We start from the raw sequence: 15955 nt of genomic DNA on the forward strand, positions 1-15955 counted from the left end.
CAGCAATCCCTCGTTTATCAGAATTGATATCCCGTTTTAAAGACATGCATTTCATTACGTTGATATCGATTATGTGTTGCCTTGATAGCATGTTGTTTATATATTACTTTTATGTTGCTTTTACTGGGAATGTCATTCTCACCGGTTATCCGGCTGTTGCTTTGTTTTGTATGTGTACTTGGCAACAGGTGGGGCAAGATCAAGCCAGCGTAGGCCTGGATAGCAACAAGAGGGAGAGCTAGTAGTGAGACTCGGTTTAGAAGTCGTGTCAGCATGTCTACCTAGTGATATTGGAACATGTTTAGATATCGAACTTCGTTGTTATGTTGTATTGATTATGCGAGCTTTTGTTTAAACTTTGTCGTTGCATATTCCATAACTTTGAGCGGTTGAGCAGCCCTATAACGTTATGTATTAATTGGAGAAAGTTTGATTGCAATGCATTGATTTGAATTGATTGTTTGGAGTTGAGTTTCAGTAAGTTTTCTGCTGTTCTTTTTCTCTGATTCTGTCACCACTCGATCGGCAAGATGTTACCGATCGAGCGATGGCAATTTGCGCCTTTCTCTGTTTTTGCATTTAGTTGACCGCTCGATCGGTAGTTGACCGCTCGATTGGTAAGATCTTACCGATCGAGCGGCACTGGTTTTACTCGGGCAGAGAACGAGTAATTTTTGGCTCGCTCGATCGGTAGGATCTTACCGATCGAGCGGAGCACTGTTCACTTCAAAAAAAAAAAAATTCTTTTATTGCTTTTAATCTTGGATCTTGATTGCCTTATTGTTGTTTAATCCCGAGATTAGTTGTTTAGAACCGAGGTCTCACATTAAGTGGTATCAGAGCGTTAAGATTCTTGGTTGAACTAGAGTGAGCGGGGTAGTTCGAGTCTGCATGTATTGGCTCCTAGCATGTGTATGAGTTATTGATTATTTATTTAATACCATGCGAGCATGCTTTATTATTTGAGAATTAATTGAATTACATGATTCTGTGATTTAATTTATAAAACATGAACTACTTGAGATATAACTGCTTCTGTTATCGACTGGTACCCGGTATTCCAAGCGGTTGTAAGGGCACCGATTGTAGCGATTGAGATATCTTGTGTCCTAACCTTTGATTATCAGATGGGTCCTCGTCGAGTGATAAACAGAAACACACCGCCAGTTATTCTTACAACTGAGCAAGCTAGTACTGAAACGATTGAGATGGATGCTGTAGCGACGCCTATGGAAACCTTGCTGAAGAGGTTTCAGTCGTTCAATCCGCCGTTGTTGATTGGTTCAAAAAATCCAGTTGACTGTGAGAGTTGGTTGGATGATATTGATCAGTTGTTCGATTCCATTGACTACACTGATGACCGCCGAATCAGGTTAGTCATTCATCAGCTTCGTGGGGTTGCTAAGAGCTGGTGGATCATGACGAAGAAAGCAATGGAGAGTAGAGGTACGGAAGTTACTTGGACTCTTTTTAAATCTGAGTTTTATAAGTGGTTTTTCCCTATCTCGTATCGCAAAGATAAGGGAGCAGAGTTTGCCAATCTGAGGCAAGGGAATCTGAACATTGAAGAATATGTGGCTAAGTTTAATAGTCTGTTGCGTTTTGCACCACTAATTGCCGGAGATGAGGAAGCAAAGGCCGATTAGTTCATCAATGTTTTGAACCCCGACGTCTTCACGTTGGTAAACACCAACAGGCCTAACAACTTTGCGGATGCCATGAATCACGCAAAGGGAGCAGAAGCAGGCTTGTGGAGGCAAAGAGGTAATCAGGTAGCACCTCAGCAGCAGAGGCAGTATCAGAATCAACCATCTCAGTATCAGAATCCGCCACCTCAGCATCAGAACCAGTAGCAGAGATATGAAGGTGGAAGCAGTGGGGGAAACAGAAAGGATCAGTATAAAGCAAGATGGAAACAGTTCAAGAGGCAGGGGAACAGTTCTTCTAGTTCCAGTGGTTCCAAGAAGTTTGGTTCTGGATAGAGTTCCAGATCATCTTCCTTGTATTGCAGCAAGTGTGGAGGTAGACACTCACCAGATTAGTGTGTGGGAGTCTTTGGAAACTGTAACACCTGTCAGCAACCGGGACACTTCTCTAAGGTGTTCCCTCAGCGTAACAGAGATCGAGCTCAGAGTGGGAGTTCATCTCGACCTGCAGCTCAGCCTGAGAGGCAGTCTTTTGCAGTTCACTCTTTTCAGCCTCAGCAGCAGAATAGACAGGGAGGTAACTCTAGTGCGAACCAGCCTCCGAGATAGCAGACACGAGTCTTTGCTCTGACAGAGGATCAGGCTCAGTCAGCACCTGACGATGTTATAGCAGGTAACTGTTTGATTTTCGGTTATTCTGCTCATGTCTTGATAGATACAGGTGCTTCTCATTCCTTTATCTCTGAGAAATTTGTGTTATTGCATGTTTTTCCTACTGAGTTGTTGCCTACTGTAGTAGCTGTTACTTCACCTTTGGGTGGAGGAATTGTTTCTGTCAGATTAGTCAGGAACTGTGAACTGTGTTTTGAGGGTAATATTTTAGAGTTCGACTGTATTGTACTTGGGCTGTCAGATTTTGATTGTATTGTCGGTATCGATGCTTTAACCAAGTACAGGGCAATAGTCGATTGTTTTCTGAAAGTTGTCAGGTTCAGACCTGAAATGGCAGACGAGTGGAAATTCTTTGGTAAGGGTTCTCGATCTAGAATTCCTTTGATTTCAGTGTTATCTATGACTCGTTTGTTACAGAGAGGTGCAGAAGGATTTTTGGTCTATGCAATTGATGTACTGAAATCTAGCCCCGAATTGGTTGATATACCAGTGGTTAGAGATTTTGCGGATGTGTTTCCGGAAGATGTTCCTGGATTACCGCCTATTCGAGAGATCGAATTCAGCATCGATTTGGTGCCAGGTACTCAACCTATTTCCAAAGCTCCTTATCGTATGTCACCTATTGAACTGAGAGAGTTGAAGGAACAGCTTGAGGATTTGATTGCCAAGGGATACATCAGACCTAGTATATCTTCTTGGGGCGCTCCTGTTCTGTTTGTTCGAAAGAAGGATGGTTCTATGCGGCTCTGTATTGACTACCGTCAACTGAATCAGGCTACAGTTAAGAACAGGTATCCTTTACCCAGAATAAATGACCTTTTTGATCAGCTGCAGGGTTCTTCTGTCTATTCTAAAATTGATCTGAGGTCAGGTTATCACCAGCTGAGAGTGCGAGAGGAAGATGTTCCTAAGACCGCATTCAGAACAAGATATGGTCATTTTGAGTTTATAGTCATGCCGTTCGGTTTGACTAATGCTCCCGCGGTTTTTATGGGTTTGATGAACCGTATCTGTAAGGCCCGGGATTATTTGATTTAATCCAAAATTAATTAATTTTAATCTGAGTATATTTAATTTGAGAATTTTGGAGTTTTGAATTAAATTCTAATATTCTTAAATTATTTAGGATTGAAATTAAATTAAAAAGATTTGCCGAGGACCGATTTGCAATTAAGCAAGACTTGAGGGGCCAAAGTGCAAATATGGAAAATTGACTTGGAAACTTTTCTGAATATGAGTTTATACGTGTAGCATGTATGTATCTTCAGAATTATTATCTTATTCAGCCAATAAATCGGAAACCTCAGCTCCAAGTCCATTCTCCATTTTAAAAACTTGATAACTTTTGCTCCGGTTGTCCGAATTCAATTCCGAAAAGAGTTCCGGACTCCTTGCAAGAAGGGCTATCTATTGATGTAAGTATTGTAGAGATTTATTGTGTTTCGAAATTGAGTGATGGGGCAGGAATTAGAGTTGAGCATGATTATGAGTTCTTGAGCTTCTATGTTGATTATATCGATGGTAGATTGAAGAACGAGCGTCGTTTGCTTTCTATATAAATGTCCAGCCATTATTTCGAAATTCTTACCATCTGATTATGTTGGTATATGTTATATTATTGCTGATATGGTATGGTGATGAAGTTGATATGAATGTTAGAATTGATAGAAGTTAGTTTCGGTTACCGAGTTTGTACCGTTACTCCGCCGATTTAGAATTTGAAACTGTTTTGATGGCTTATGATGGAATTGTGGATGAAGTGAGTTCTTGCTGATGTTATGAGTTATTTTTGCTGTGTTTTCAGTTTTGAAAACAGGGGGATCGAACTCGAACCTTCAGCTTCGAACCGGGATCGAATGGGGCCAAGATTTATGAAGTTGAGCCTTGAAAATCAAGTAGTGTTTGAGCAGATTTTTTATACAAGGTTATGTTGTATGGCTTGACCAGATTTGGGAGCAGATTTTGATAGCCTTGAAGAGCTTGAAACCAAGACAAGAAAGGTATAAACCAACATCGAACCACGGGATATATAACTCGAGTTAGATTGACTTGAGTTTCCCTAAACCGCATACTTATTTGTTTCTTGTTGGAATTGATTTATTTTCAAGTCCATAGATATATGTTCTTGATTGTTTAATTGATAGATGAATTGTATGAGATAGATGATGGCATAGATAGATAAGTCTATTGTCTTTCCTTGCTAGATTAGCTTGTCTCTTGTAGGTGGCTTAGATTAATGCTTCTAGAATTGGTTGCATCTTGATAAGCCACTAGATCTTAAAGAGTTGAAGGCGGATGTGCCATGTCTTAGGAAGGCAGATGTGCCAAATTACAGAATGTTTGGACTTGTATCGATATGCGTAGGAGTAGATCGACTCCTATGACCGAAGATCGATATAGTGGACTAAAGTTTGGGAATAAGAACGTACCGCCACCTCGAATGGGAGAGTAGGTGGGAGATTTGTTGCGTTCTTATTCAAACCGGGATCCCTAGATGAGAGTTGAGAAAATAGTCAAGTCTTGGTCTAGAGTTAAGACTAAGAGTCAAGATCAAGAAGTCATACAAAAACAAAAGTAGAGTCAAGACTAAGATACTACTTAGATTTGATAGATGACTTTGTGTGGCTGAATATATTATGCTTTGAATATAGCATGTTTTTGTGCTACGCTTTGATTTATAGCATGCCTTTGTTATATGCTTTGAATTATAGCATGTATTGTGGTTCATGAATATTTTTATGAATTAATTATGATAGTAATTACACTTGAACTTGATAGCATGCTATATGTTGCTTATACTGGGAAATGTATTTCTCACCGGAGATATCCGGCTGTTGTTGTGTTTGTATGTGTGCATGACAACAGGTAGTTCGGGATCAGGACAGAAGCGAGCATGAAGAACAGAGATTGAGAGTTAGAGTGGAGATCCGAGTTTAGATGTTCATTGTGCTGTCAATGTTTAGTGTAAACACTAGAGGCATGATTATGTTGTAGCTACCTTTGCCAAGACTTGTTGTACATGATTGAATGGAAGTTCTTTGATGTAATATGTTGATATTGTATCTTAATCTCTCTTGCTTGATATAAGAGGTTAGTTTGAGCTTAACTTAGTAGCTTTGTCATGATTTTGTGCTATCAACTTATATTATGTTAAGTTTCATGCTAGAAATGATCTACAAGATAGAATGTGTATTGATACTAGCTTATGTGCATGTAAAGACTTGTATGAGTTGAAGCTAGATGATCAATAAGTGAAAGAACCTGTGTTGACAGCAAAATGGCATCTGTTGAGGTTTTTGGAAATGAGCCCTCTCGATCGGGTGATTATCACCGATCGAGCGAGGCCCTTATATTGGAAACAGTGAGTGAGAATTTTGGGCTCGCTCGATCGGTGAAGATTAACCGATCGAGCGAGGCCAAAATATTCCCAACCCGAGAAGTTGGCTTCAGGGCTCGCTCGATCGGGTGTTTTTCACCGATCGAGCGAGGTGCTCTATTTTAAAAAAAAAAAAAATTTGTTTGATGATTGACTTATTATTATGATTATTTGGTTAATTGTATTGAAATGAGAGATTAGTACTCGGATCCTCACAATATGTGGTATCAAAGCAAGAAAATTCTGGACTAAGATAGATAGTGAGTGGGGTAGATTGAGTCTTATTCCCTGCTTACTTATTTTATCATGCAGAGATTTATTTACATAATTGAATTATATGTTGTAAATGCTAGCATGGTTTACTTTCAAGTATTTACTTATATGATGTTGTATTTATTTTATTTGAAAGTATGATATGATGGTTAAAGACACATGTTTCTTGGAATATCTGACATGATTCAAGCATGTGTTATGTGGTTTATGACATGTTACCCGACTATCTGAATTGATTGGAAGCATGTTTTGGTATTCTTACCTTGATTATTTATTTAAGATTGAATCAGAACTGATTCTTGATCAGAGGTAAGATGATCAGAGGAGGACTGAGATAGATTTAATGATTATGGTATCCTAACCATGTTGATAATCAGATATGTCTCGACAACCAGGACGACCAGCTACTAGACAGACAGTGGCAGATCCTCAGCCTGAACAGGAAAATAAAACACAGACATTTCCAGAATAGGTGAATGTAGCCCCGACAGTGCCACAAACACCATAAGCACCGAGAATAGAACAGGTCATTATATCCGATGATTTGATGAATGTTACAGCTTCACCTATGGAAATACTGTTGAAACGGTTTCAGTATTTTAAACCGTCGATTTTGAAGGGGACGGAAAATTCAGTAGCTTGTGAGAGTTGGCTTGATGATATAGAAATGTTGTTTGATTCTCTTGATTACAGTGATGAACGGAGAGTCAGACTGATAGGCCATCAATTGCATGAAGTTGCAAAGAGTTGGTGGTTTACAACCAAGAGAGCCTTGGAGCATCGAGGTACAGTGATCACCTGGAAAGTCTTCAAAACTGAGTTTTACTAACGTTTCTTTCCAGTATCTTATCGCAAAGACATGGGTGCTGAATTTTCCAATCTGAACCAGGGGAATTTAAATGTTGAAGAATATGTTGCACAGTTTTCTACCTTGCTACGTTTTGCTCCACATGTTGCTGATAGTGATGAGGCAATGGCTGATCAGTTCATTAATGGACTGAATTCTGATGTGTTTACTTTGGTGAACACGGGGAGACCGAATACTTTTGCTGATGCGATTGATCAAGCAAAGGGAGCAGAGGCTGGATTACTTAGACAGCGGAGAACATCAATTGTCTCACAGCCACAACAATAAGCTCAGTTTCAATCTCCATTCCCCAGATATGAGAGCGGAAGCAGCAACAATGGGAGGAAAAAAGTTTCTGAAAGCTCAAGGGAAACAGTTCAAGAAAACAGAGAGTAGTTTCCCCAGTTCTAGTGGAAGACAGGTGAGTTCCAATTATACCGGTGTGTATTGTAATCGATGTGGAGGAAGACATCAGACTGAGCAATGCCAAGGAGTCTCTGGTATTTGCAACATATGTCGTCAGCCAGGCCATTTCGCAAGAGTGTGTCCCCAGCGAGACTCTCAAAGATCACAAGGTATGGAGTCTTCGAAATCTGAGACTCAGTCAGAAAGCCAAACCTCAGATGATGTTTAGCAGGTAATTGTTCTATTGCCTAGTTTTATATTGCGAGATACCTATCCTTCGCATATGTTCTGTTTGAGCACTTTGTCATGTTGCCTGCATTACCTCTGAGCCATTATGTTCTGTAGTTGTGATCTCTTTACTTAGGAGGGGAGGTCTTATTTCTGTCAGAGTTGTCAGGAAAGGTATACTACAGTTTGAAGGTAATGTGAGAGATAGAGACTGTATTGTGCTTGATTTGTCAGATTATGACTGAATTATCGGTTTAGATATGTTAACCAAGTACAAGGATTTCGTAGATTGATTCAGAAAGTATGAGATTCAGAACTGAATTGATAAAAGGATGGGAATTCTACGATAAGAGTTTGAAATTTTGAATTTCTTTGATATCTATCTATCTATTTGTGAATTGATGATTACAGAAAGAGCAAGGGAATTCTTTATTATACAACAGATATGATGAAAGCTAGTCCAAAATTGACTAATCTATCAATGGTTAGGTAATTACTGATATGTTCCAGATGAAATTCTTGGATTACTTCCAGTCTGTGAGATGGACTTCGATATGTAACTGATGTCAGGTATCTTATTGACTTTGAAAGTATCTTTTAGAATGGCACCAACAGAACTGCAAGAATTGAAAGAAATACAGACCAATGAGATTTTGGGCTAATGATCAGAAATTGAATAAGGCCACAATGATGACTTGCTATTGTTTGCCTTGACTAGCTGATTGATTTGAGCAGTTACAGAATTTATCGATTCTAACAGATGAGAAATGAATGCAGATGAGAAATGAATGCAGATGTGATAGAATTCTTGGTTCTAAAGCTTAGACTATCAATTAATTAGACTGAGCGAGATCAATTGAATGCTTTATGAACATATTTGTAGTTCAGAATCGAAAGAAGATTAAATTCCGTTGAATTTTATTCTGAAAACTATCTATATTGGTATGAGATTGTGGTATCATATTTGATAGTTCTTAGAGATAGCATGATATGTTGTATTTGACGTTATACAATATGATGAAATAGCTAGAATCTATACAAGAAATGTTATTCCTTGCTATGAAAAATTTCCAAAAGGGTTTGCTTCTGGAATTGATATGACTCGATGATGTTGCAAAGATGTTGAAATCTAATGTGTCAGAGTACCATTTTGAGTTGTATGGTACTGATGCGCTATTGATCGTTTTGAGTTTGCGATTTACCTAAGTAGATTTCGACAAATAAACGAATATGCAATATTGGTTATGCTACGGATAGGAGAAGATAGCTGTAAAAGAAGTTAATGACATGATGAGATGTCAGGAAGTATTAAAAATCTATTGTCGAGTTAGAGACTTTAGATTTATTTGATAGACTGTGGCATCGATTGCCAGATATTTTTGAGTAATTGGTTGTATGTGATTTCATTCTACCATCCTCTTATCGATGGATTGTCTGAATTGACTATCCAAAAGTTGAGGAGATGCTCAGAATCCTAATACCTGATTTGGTATTAGCTGACTAATATTGCCACTTGGAGATGGTAATTTCTGGAACAGCTATCAGATTTTTTTTTATGTGTCGCAATGAAGGTAGAGAACGAGAAGCTTTTTCAGAACAGAATGAAGATAGTTGATGATCGAGAAGCAAAACATACGCAGATTAGACACCGATTTTGTGCTTTGAACAGGGAGATTGAGTATGTTTGCAAATTCTTTGATTTCGAATGTATTGTTTGATTTAACAAGCGACGACTATTATCTCCGAGAATTGTTGAATCCGATGAAACTTCTGAAGAAGTAGGAAATCTTGTCTGTCGACTTTTATTTCCTCCATTTATATCTGATATTCGCGACATATTAGAATGAGACTGCTTATGTACTTCAGTCAGATGAAATTAAGTTTGACGAGACATTAATCTATGTCGAGCAAATGATATGACTATTTGATGAGGAAGAAAAGCAACTCAGATTTGAATCAGTGGATTCGTCGTAGAACTGAAGAAGTTATTGAGAAGATGAATCTGATATGAGACAGTGTTATTCTGAGTTATTCTCCTGATCTGAGTTCTTATTCAGTATTTCTCTTATTCCTTATCTTATGTGTGTATCGATTGCAAGAGATTTCGAGGACGAAATCCGATCTTAGAGGGGGAGAATTGTAAGGCCCGGGATTATTTGATTTAATCCAAAATTAATTAATTTTAATCCGAGTATATTTAATTTGAGAATTTTGGAGTTTTGAATTAAATTCTAATATTCTTAAATTATTTAGGATTAAAATTAAATTAAAAAGATTTGCCGAGGACCGATTTGCAATTAAGCAAGACTTGAGGGGCCAAAGTGCAAATATGGAAAATTGACTTGGACACTTGTCTGAATATGAGTTTATACGTGTAGCATGTATGTATCTTCAGAATTATTATCTTCTTCAGCCAATAAATCGAAAACCTCAGCTCCAAGTCCATTCTCCATTTTAAAAACTTGATAACTTTTGCTTCGGTTGTCCGAATTCAATTCCGAAAAGAGTTCCGGACTCCTCGCAAGAAGGACTATCTATTGATGTAAGTATTGTAGAGATTTATTGTGTTTCGAAATTGAGTGATGGGGCAGGAATTAGAGTTGAGCATGATTATGAGTTCTTGAGCTTCTATGTTGATTATATCGACGGTAGATTGAAGAACGAGCGTGGTTTTCTTTCTATATAAATATCCAGCCATTATTTCGAAATTCTTACCATCTGATTATGTTGGTATATGTTATATTATTGCTGATATGGTATGGTGATGAAGTTGATATGAATGTTAGAATTGATAGAAGTTAGTTTCGGTTACCGAGTTTGTACCGTTACTCCGCCGGTTTAGAATTTAAAACTGTTTTGATGGCTTATGATGGAATTGTGGATGAAGTGAGTTCTTGCTGATGTTATGAGTTATTTTTGCTGTGTTTTCAGTTTTGAAAACAGGGGGATCGAACTCAAACCTTCAGCTTCGAACCGGGATCGAATGGGGCCAAGATTTATGAAGTTGAGCCTTGAAAATCAAGTAGTGTTTGAGCAGATTTTTTATACAAGGTTATGTTGTATGGCTTGACGAGATTTGGGAGCAGATTTTGATAGCCTTGAAGAGCTTGAAACCAAGACAAGAAAGGTATAAACCAACATCGAACCACGGGATATATAACTCGAGTTAGATTGACTTGAGTTTCCCTAAACCACATACTTATTTGTTTCTTGTTGGAATTGATTTATTTTCAAGTCCATAGATATATGTTCTTGATTGTTTAATTGATAGATGAATTGTATGAGATAGATGATGGCATAGATAGATAAGTCTATTGCCTTTCCTTGCTAGATTAGCTTGTCTCTTGTAGGTGGCTTAGATTAATGCTTCTAGAATTGGTTGCATCTTGATAAGCCACTAGATCTTAAAGAGTTGAAGGCGGATGTGCCATGTCTTAGGAAGGCAGATGTGCCAAATTACCGAATGTTTGGACTTGTATCGATATGCGTAGGAGTAGATCGACTCCTATGACCAAAGATCGATATAGTGGACCAAAGTTTTTGAATAAGAACGTACCGCCACCTCGAATGGGAGAGTAGGTGGGAGATTTGTTGCGTTCTTATTCAAACCGGGATCCCTAGATGAGAGTTGAGAAAATAGTCAAGTCTTGGTCTAGAGTTAAGACTAAGAGTCAAGATCAAGAAGTCATACAAAAACAAAAGTAGAGTCAAGACTAAGACACTACTTAGATTTGATAGATGACTTTGTGTGGCTGAATATGTTATGCTTTGAATATAGCATGTTTTTGTGCTACGCTTTGATTTATAGCATGCTTTTGTTATATGCTTTGAATTATAGCATGTATTGTGGTTCATGAATATTTTTATGAATTAATTATGATAGTAATTACACTTGAACTTGATAGCATGCTATATGTTGCTTATACTGGGAAATGTATTTCTCACCGGAGATATCCGGCTGTTGTTGTGTTTGTATGTGTGCATGACAACAGGTAGTTCGGGATCAGGACAGAAGCGAGCATGAAGAACAGAGATTGAGAGTTAGAGTGGAGATCCGAGTTTAGATGTTCATTGTGCTGTCAATGTTTAGTGTAAACACTAGAGGCATGATTATGTTGTAGCTACCTTTGCCAAGACTTGTTGTACATGATTGAATGGAAGTTCTTTGATGTAATATGTTGATATTGTATCTTAATCTCTCTTGCTTGATATAAGAGGTTAGTTTGAGCTTAACTTAGTAGCTTTGTCATGATTTTGTGCTACCAACTTATATTATGTTAAGTTTCATGCTAGAAATGATCTACAAGATAGAATGTGTATTGATACTAGCTTATGTGCATGTAAAGACTTGTATGAGTTGAAGCTAGATGATCAATGAGTGAAAGAACCTGTGTTGACAGCAAAATGGCATTTGTTGAGGTTTCTGGAAATGAGCCCGCTCGATCGGGTGATTATCACCGATCGAGCGAGGCCCTTATATTGGAAACAGTGAGTGAGCATTTTGGGCTCGCTCGATCGGTGAAGATTAACCGATCGAGCGAGGCCAAAATATTTCCAACCCGAGAAGTTGGCTTCAGGGCTCGCTCGATCGGGTGTTTTTCACCGATCGAGCGAGGTGCTCTATTTAAAAAAAAAATTGTTTATTTTATTTAGTCTTTGATGATTGACTAATTATTATGATTATTTGGTTAATTGTATTGAAATGAGAGATTAGTACTCGGATCCTCACAGTATCTTTCAGCGTTATTTAGATGAGTTCGTCATTATCTTTATCGATGATATTCTTATCTACTCAAAGAACCGTACTGACCATGCAGAGCACTTGAGGACCGTACTGCAGATTTTGCGAGTTGAGCAGTTGTTTGCCAAGTTGTCTAAGTGTGAATTTTGGTTGGATCGAGTTGTCTTCCTCGGTCACATCATTTTTGGAGATGGGATTTATGTCGATCCCAACAAGATTGAAGCGGTTATGAATTGGCCTAGACCGACATCAGTACCTGAGATCCAAAGCTTCATGGGTTTAGCTGGTTATTATCGCCGATTCATCGAGGGTTTCTCGTCTATTGCCAAGCCTATTACCCAGCTGACTCGGAAGAATGCGCCTTTGTCTGGACTTCAGATTGTGAGGCTAGTTTTGTTGATCTGAAGAGGAGACTGACCAGCGCTCCGATTCTTTCTATTCCGAAGGGTACTGGAGGTTTCACAGTCTATTGTGATGCTTCTAACCAAGGCTTGGGTTGTGTTCTTATGCAGCATAAGCATGTGATAGCGTATGCATCAAGGTAGCTGAAACCGCATGAGACTCGTTATCCGGTGCATGATCTGGAGCTAGATGCGATCGTTTTTGCTCTGAAGATCTGGCGTCACTATCTTTATGGTGAGTCTTTCGAGATCTTTTCTGATCATAAGAGTCTTAAGTACTTGTTTTTGCAAGCAGAACTGAATATGAGACAGAGAAGATGGTTAGATCTCTTGAAGGATTTCGACTGTGAAATCAAGTATTATCCGGGAAAGTCTAATGCAGTTGCAGATGCCTTGAGCCGAAAGCTTTGTTCTCTATCTCTTTCGACTATCGGTGTTTCTCAGTTGATCGATGATTGTTGCACTTCTGGTTTAGAGTTTGAAACAGATAGAAAGACTATCAGAGTGTTTGCTATTCAAGCCGAGCCGGAGTTGTTTGTTGCGATCATAGAAGCACAGAAGTCTGAGCCGAGCATTCAGGTTTCAGTAGAGAAAGTCAGATCTGGGCATCAGTCTGAATTCCAGGTTAGAGATGATGTTTTGTTTGTGAATAACCGTATTGTTGTGCCTGATATTTCGGAGTTGAGACAGCGTATTCTCCGAGAGGCTCATTGCAGTCGGTTCAGTGTTTATCCTGGAGGTCGTAAATTGTACAACGATCTGAAGAACCAGTTCTGGTGGAAGAGAATGAAGAGCGATGTTGTGAGGTTTGTATCTCGGTGTTTGAACTGTCAGCAAGTGAAAGCAGAACGGAAGCGACCGGGTGGTCTATTGCACAATCTATCTATTCCTAAATGGAAATGGGATCATATTTCTATGGATTTCGTCACGAAGCTATCGCGATCTGTTCGGAGATGCGATGCTATTTGGGTAATGATCGACCGATTGATGAAGTTTGCATGTTTTATTCCGTACAGGATGATGTATCGTCACGATCAGATGGCTGAGTTGTATGCTAGCAATGTTGTGAGATTGCATGGGGTGCCGAAGTCGATCGTTTCAGACAGAGACCCTAGATTCACTTCACACTTCTGGCACAGTTTGCAGGAGGCACTTGGTACTCGATTGCATCTGAGTACATCTTATCATCCTCAGACCGATGGACAGTCAGAGCGGACTATCCAGACGTTAGAGGATATGCTTCGAGCAGTAGTGCTAGACTTTGGCACTAGTTGGCAGGATTCTTTGCCTCTTGTTGAGTTTTCTTACAACAACAGCTTCCAAGCGAGTATCGGTATGGCGCCTTTTGAGACATTGTACGGTAAGAAATGCCGATCTCCGTTGTTTTGGGATGATTTTTCCGAGTCACCAGATTTGGGACCGGATATGCTTAGAGATATGGCAGAGCAAGTTAAGATCATTCAGACCAGAATGAAGTCAGCTCAAGATAGACAGGCGAAGTATGCGAATGTCAGACGTAGACCTCTGAGTTTCGAGCAGGGAGACCGTGTATTCCTTAAGATTTCTCCGTTCAGAGGCACTGTCAGATTCGGTAAGAGAGGGAAGTTATCTCCGAGATTCATCGGTTCGTATGAGATTCTCGAGAAGTTAGGCGATCTTGCCTACAGACTTGCACTTCCTCCGTCTTTATCTGGTATTCACGACGTTTTTCACGTCTCTGTGCTGCAAAATTATCATCCAGATCCTTCTCATATCCTTCAGCCTGACGAAGCCGAGTTAGATGAGACTCTGAGCTACTTTGAACGACCGATTCAGATCCTTGATCGAAAAGAGAAACAGCTTAAAACCAAGTTGATTCCATTGATGACAGTGCAGTGGAGCCGTCACGGCGTCGAGGAAGCAACTTGGGAGACAGAATCTGACGTGAGACAGCGATTTCCCGAGTTATTCGGATGACGTAAGTTCTTCTTACTGTCTTTAGTTATTTATTCTTTCTTATGAGTTGTGGTTCTCGTTGATTTCGAGGACGAAATCTCTTCTTAGTGGGGGAGAATTGTAACGCCCCATTTTTATCTTAAATGAGTTTATTGGAGTTAATCGGAGATTGCAGAGTTCAAGAGCCGACTTGATTTTGATCAGGGTCCTCTTTGCAAAATTTGGATTTTTCAGGGACTAAAACGCAATTATCGGTTTTTATAGATATTTATAAGGCTTTTGGACCCATTCTCTTCTCCATCACCCCTATTGCATCGCCTCCCTCCATTGAAGACGATTATTTGAGCCTCCAAGCTTTCTGAATTCAGTCCGAACTCGATCCGGCTGTTGGAATTTATTTCTGAAGGCAGATTATCGATCACTGCAGCGAGAGCTCCGTTATATCGTAAGTTTTTCTACGATCAGATACATTCTAGTTTTTGGATGTTGTTAGAATCGTTTGAGATTTGAGTATGTTGTTATCGACGGAGTTCTGATCGTTTATTATTTGTCGATTTTGAAATAGAGCGTCGTTCGGATTTGTTATGATTTTTGGAAAGCCATTTTCGAAAATGTGGGTTTTGAGATTTTTTGGACTTGCCTTGTTATGGTAGTTTTAGCTTTGATTCGTATTGATATCGGTATTGAACTGCTATCTGCGTTTCCGGTTTGTTCAGTTTATAGCCGTTATGCCGTCGGTTTGAGTTTTGAGATTTTGAACCATTTGAGTTGTTGTACTTTGGGCTTTGAGTTGTTCGATGTTGTTGATCATCTTTTGTATCTGAACAGTTTCGTTTAGAGTTGTCAAGCCCGGAGTTAGCAGCATTGGTCGTCGAGATTTGGACGAAGAACGGTAAAGAGATTTACCTTGAACCGCAGTTGTTGTTTAGATTGTTTAGTGTTTGATACAATCTTTTGGTTGTAGCTTATCCAGAGTTGGAACTACTGCATTGAAAGGTAAAAGTAGTCATCGTTAGCGGGATAGCATACTCGGGACAGTTGGTTCTCGAGTTTCCCTTTCAAATCACATACTTGCATCAATACTTGTTCTAGCATGTGGAACTCGTATTTTGTCAATTGATTGATTTTTTATTATGTGGCTTATGTTTATATTTTGTTATGCATTCATCTTGAGCCAACTTTGATTTCAGCGGGCAGAACCGCCCTTTTTGTTTAGACGTTTAGAAACTATGATTGAGTGGTCTAGGTCGTAGACATCTCTCCTGGTGCTAGCATACTCATTATAGTTGCTCAAAGTCTAGGGGAGTGGGATACGTGGCACCACCTCGATTGGTAGAGTCGGTGAGTCGTTACGTGATCTCATCCTCGGGATCCCAAAAGCACAGCATCAATCCCTCGTTTATCAGAATTGATATCTCGTTTTAAAGACAT

Source organism: Henckelia pumila, chromosome 4 (assembly GCF_033568475.1).
Source record: "Henckelia pumila isolate YLH828 chromosome 4, ASM3356847v2, whole genome shotgun sequence".
Taxonomy (NCBI): Eukaryota; Viridiplantae; Streptophyta; class Magnoliopsida; order Lamiales; family Gesneriaceae; genus Henckelia; species Henckelia pumila.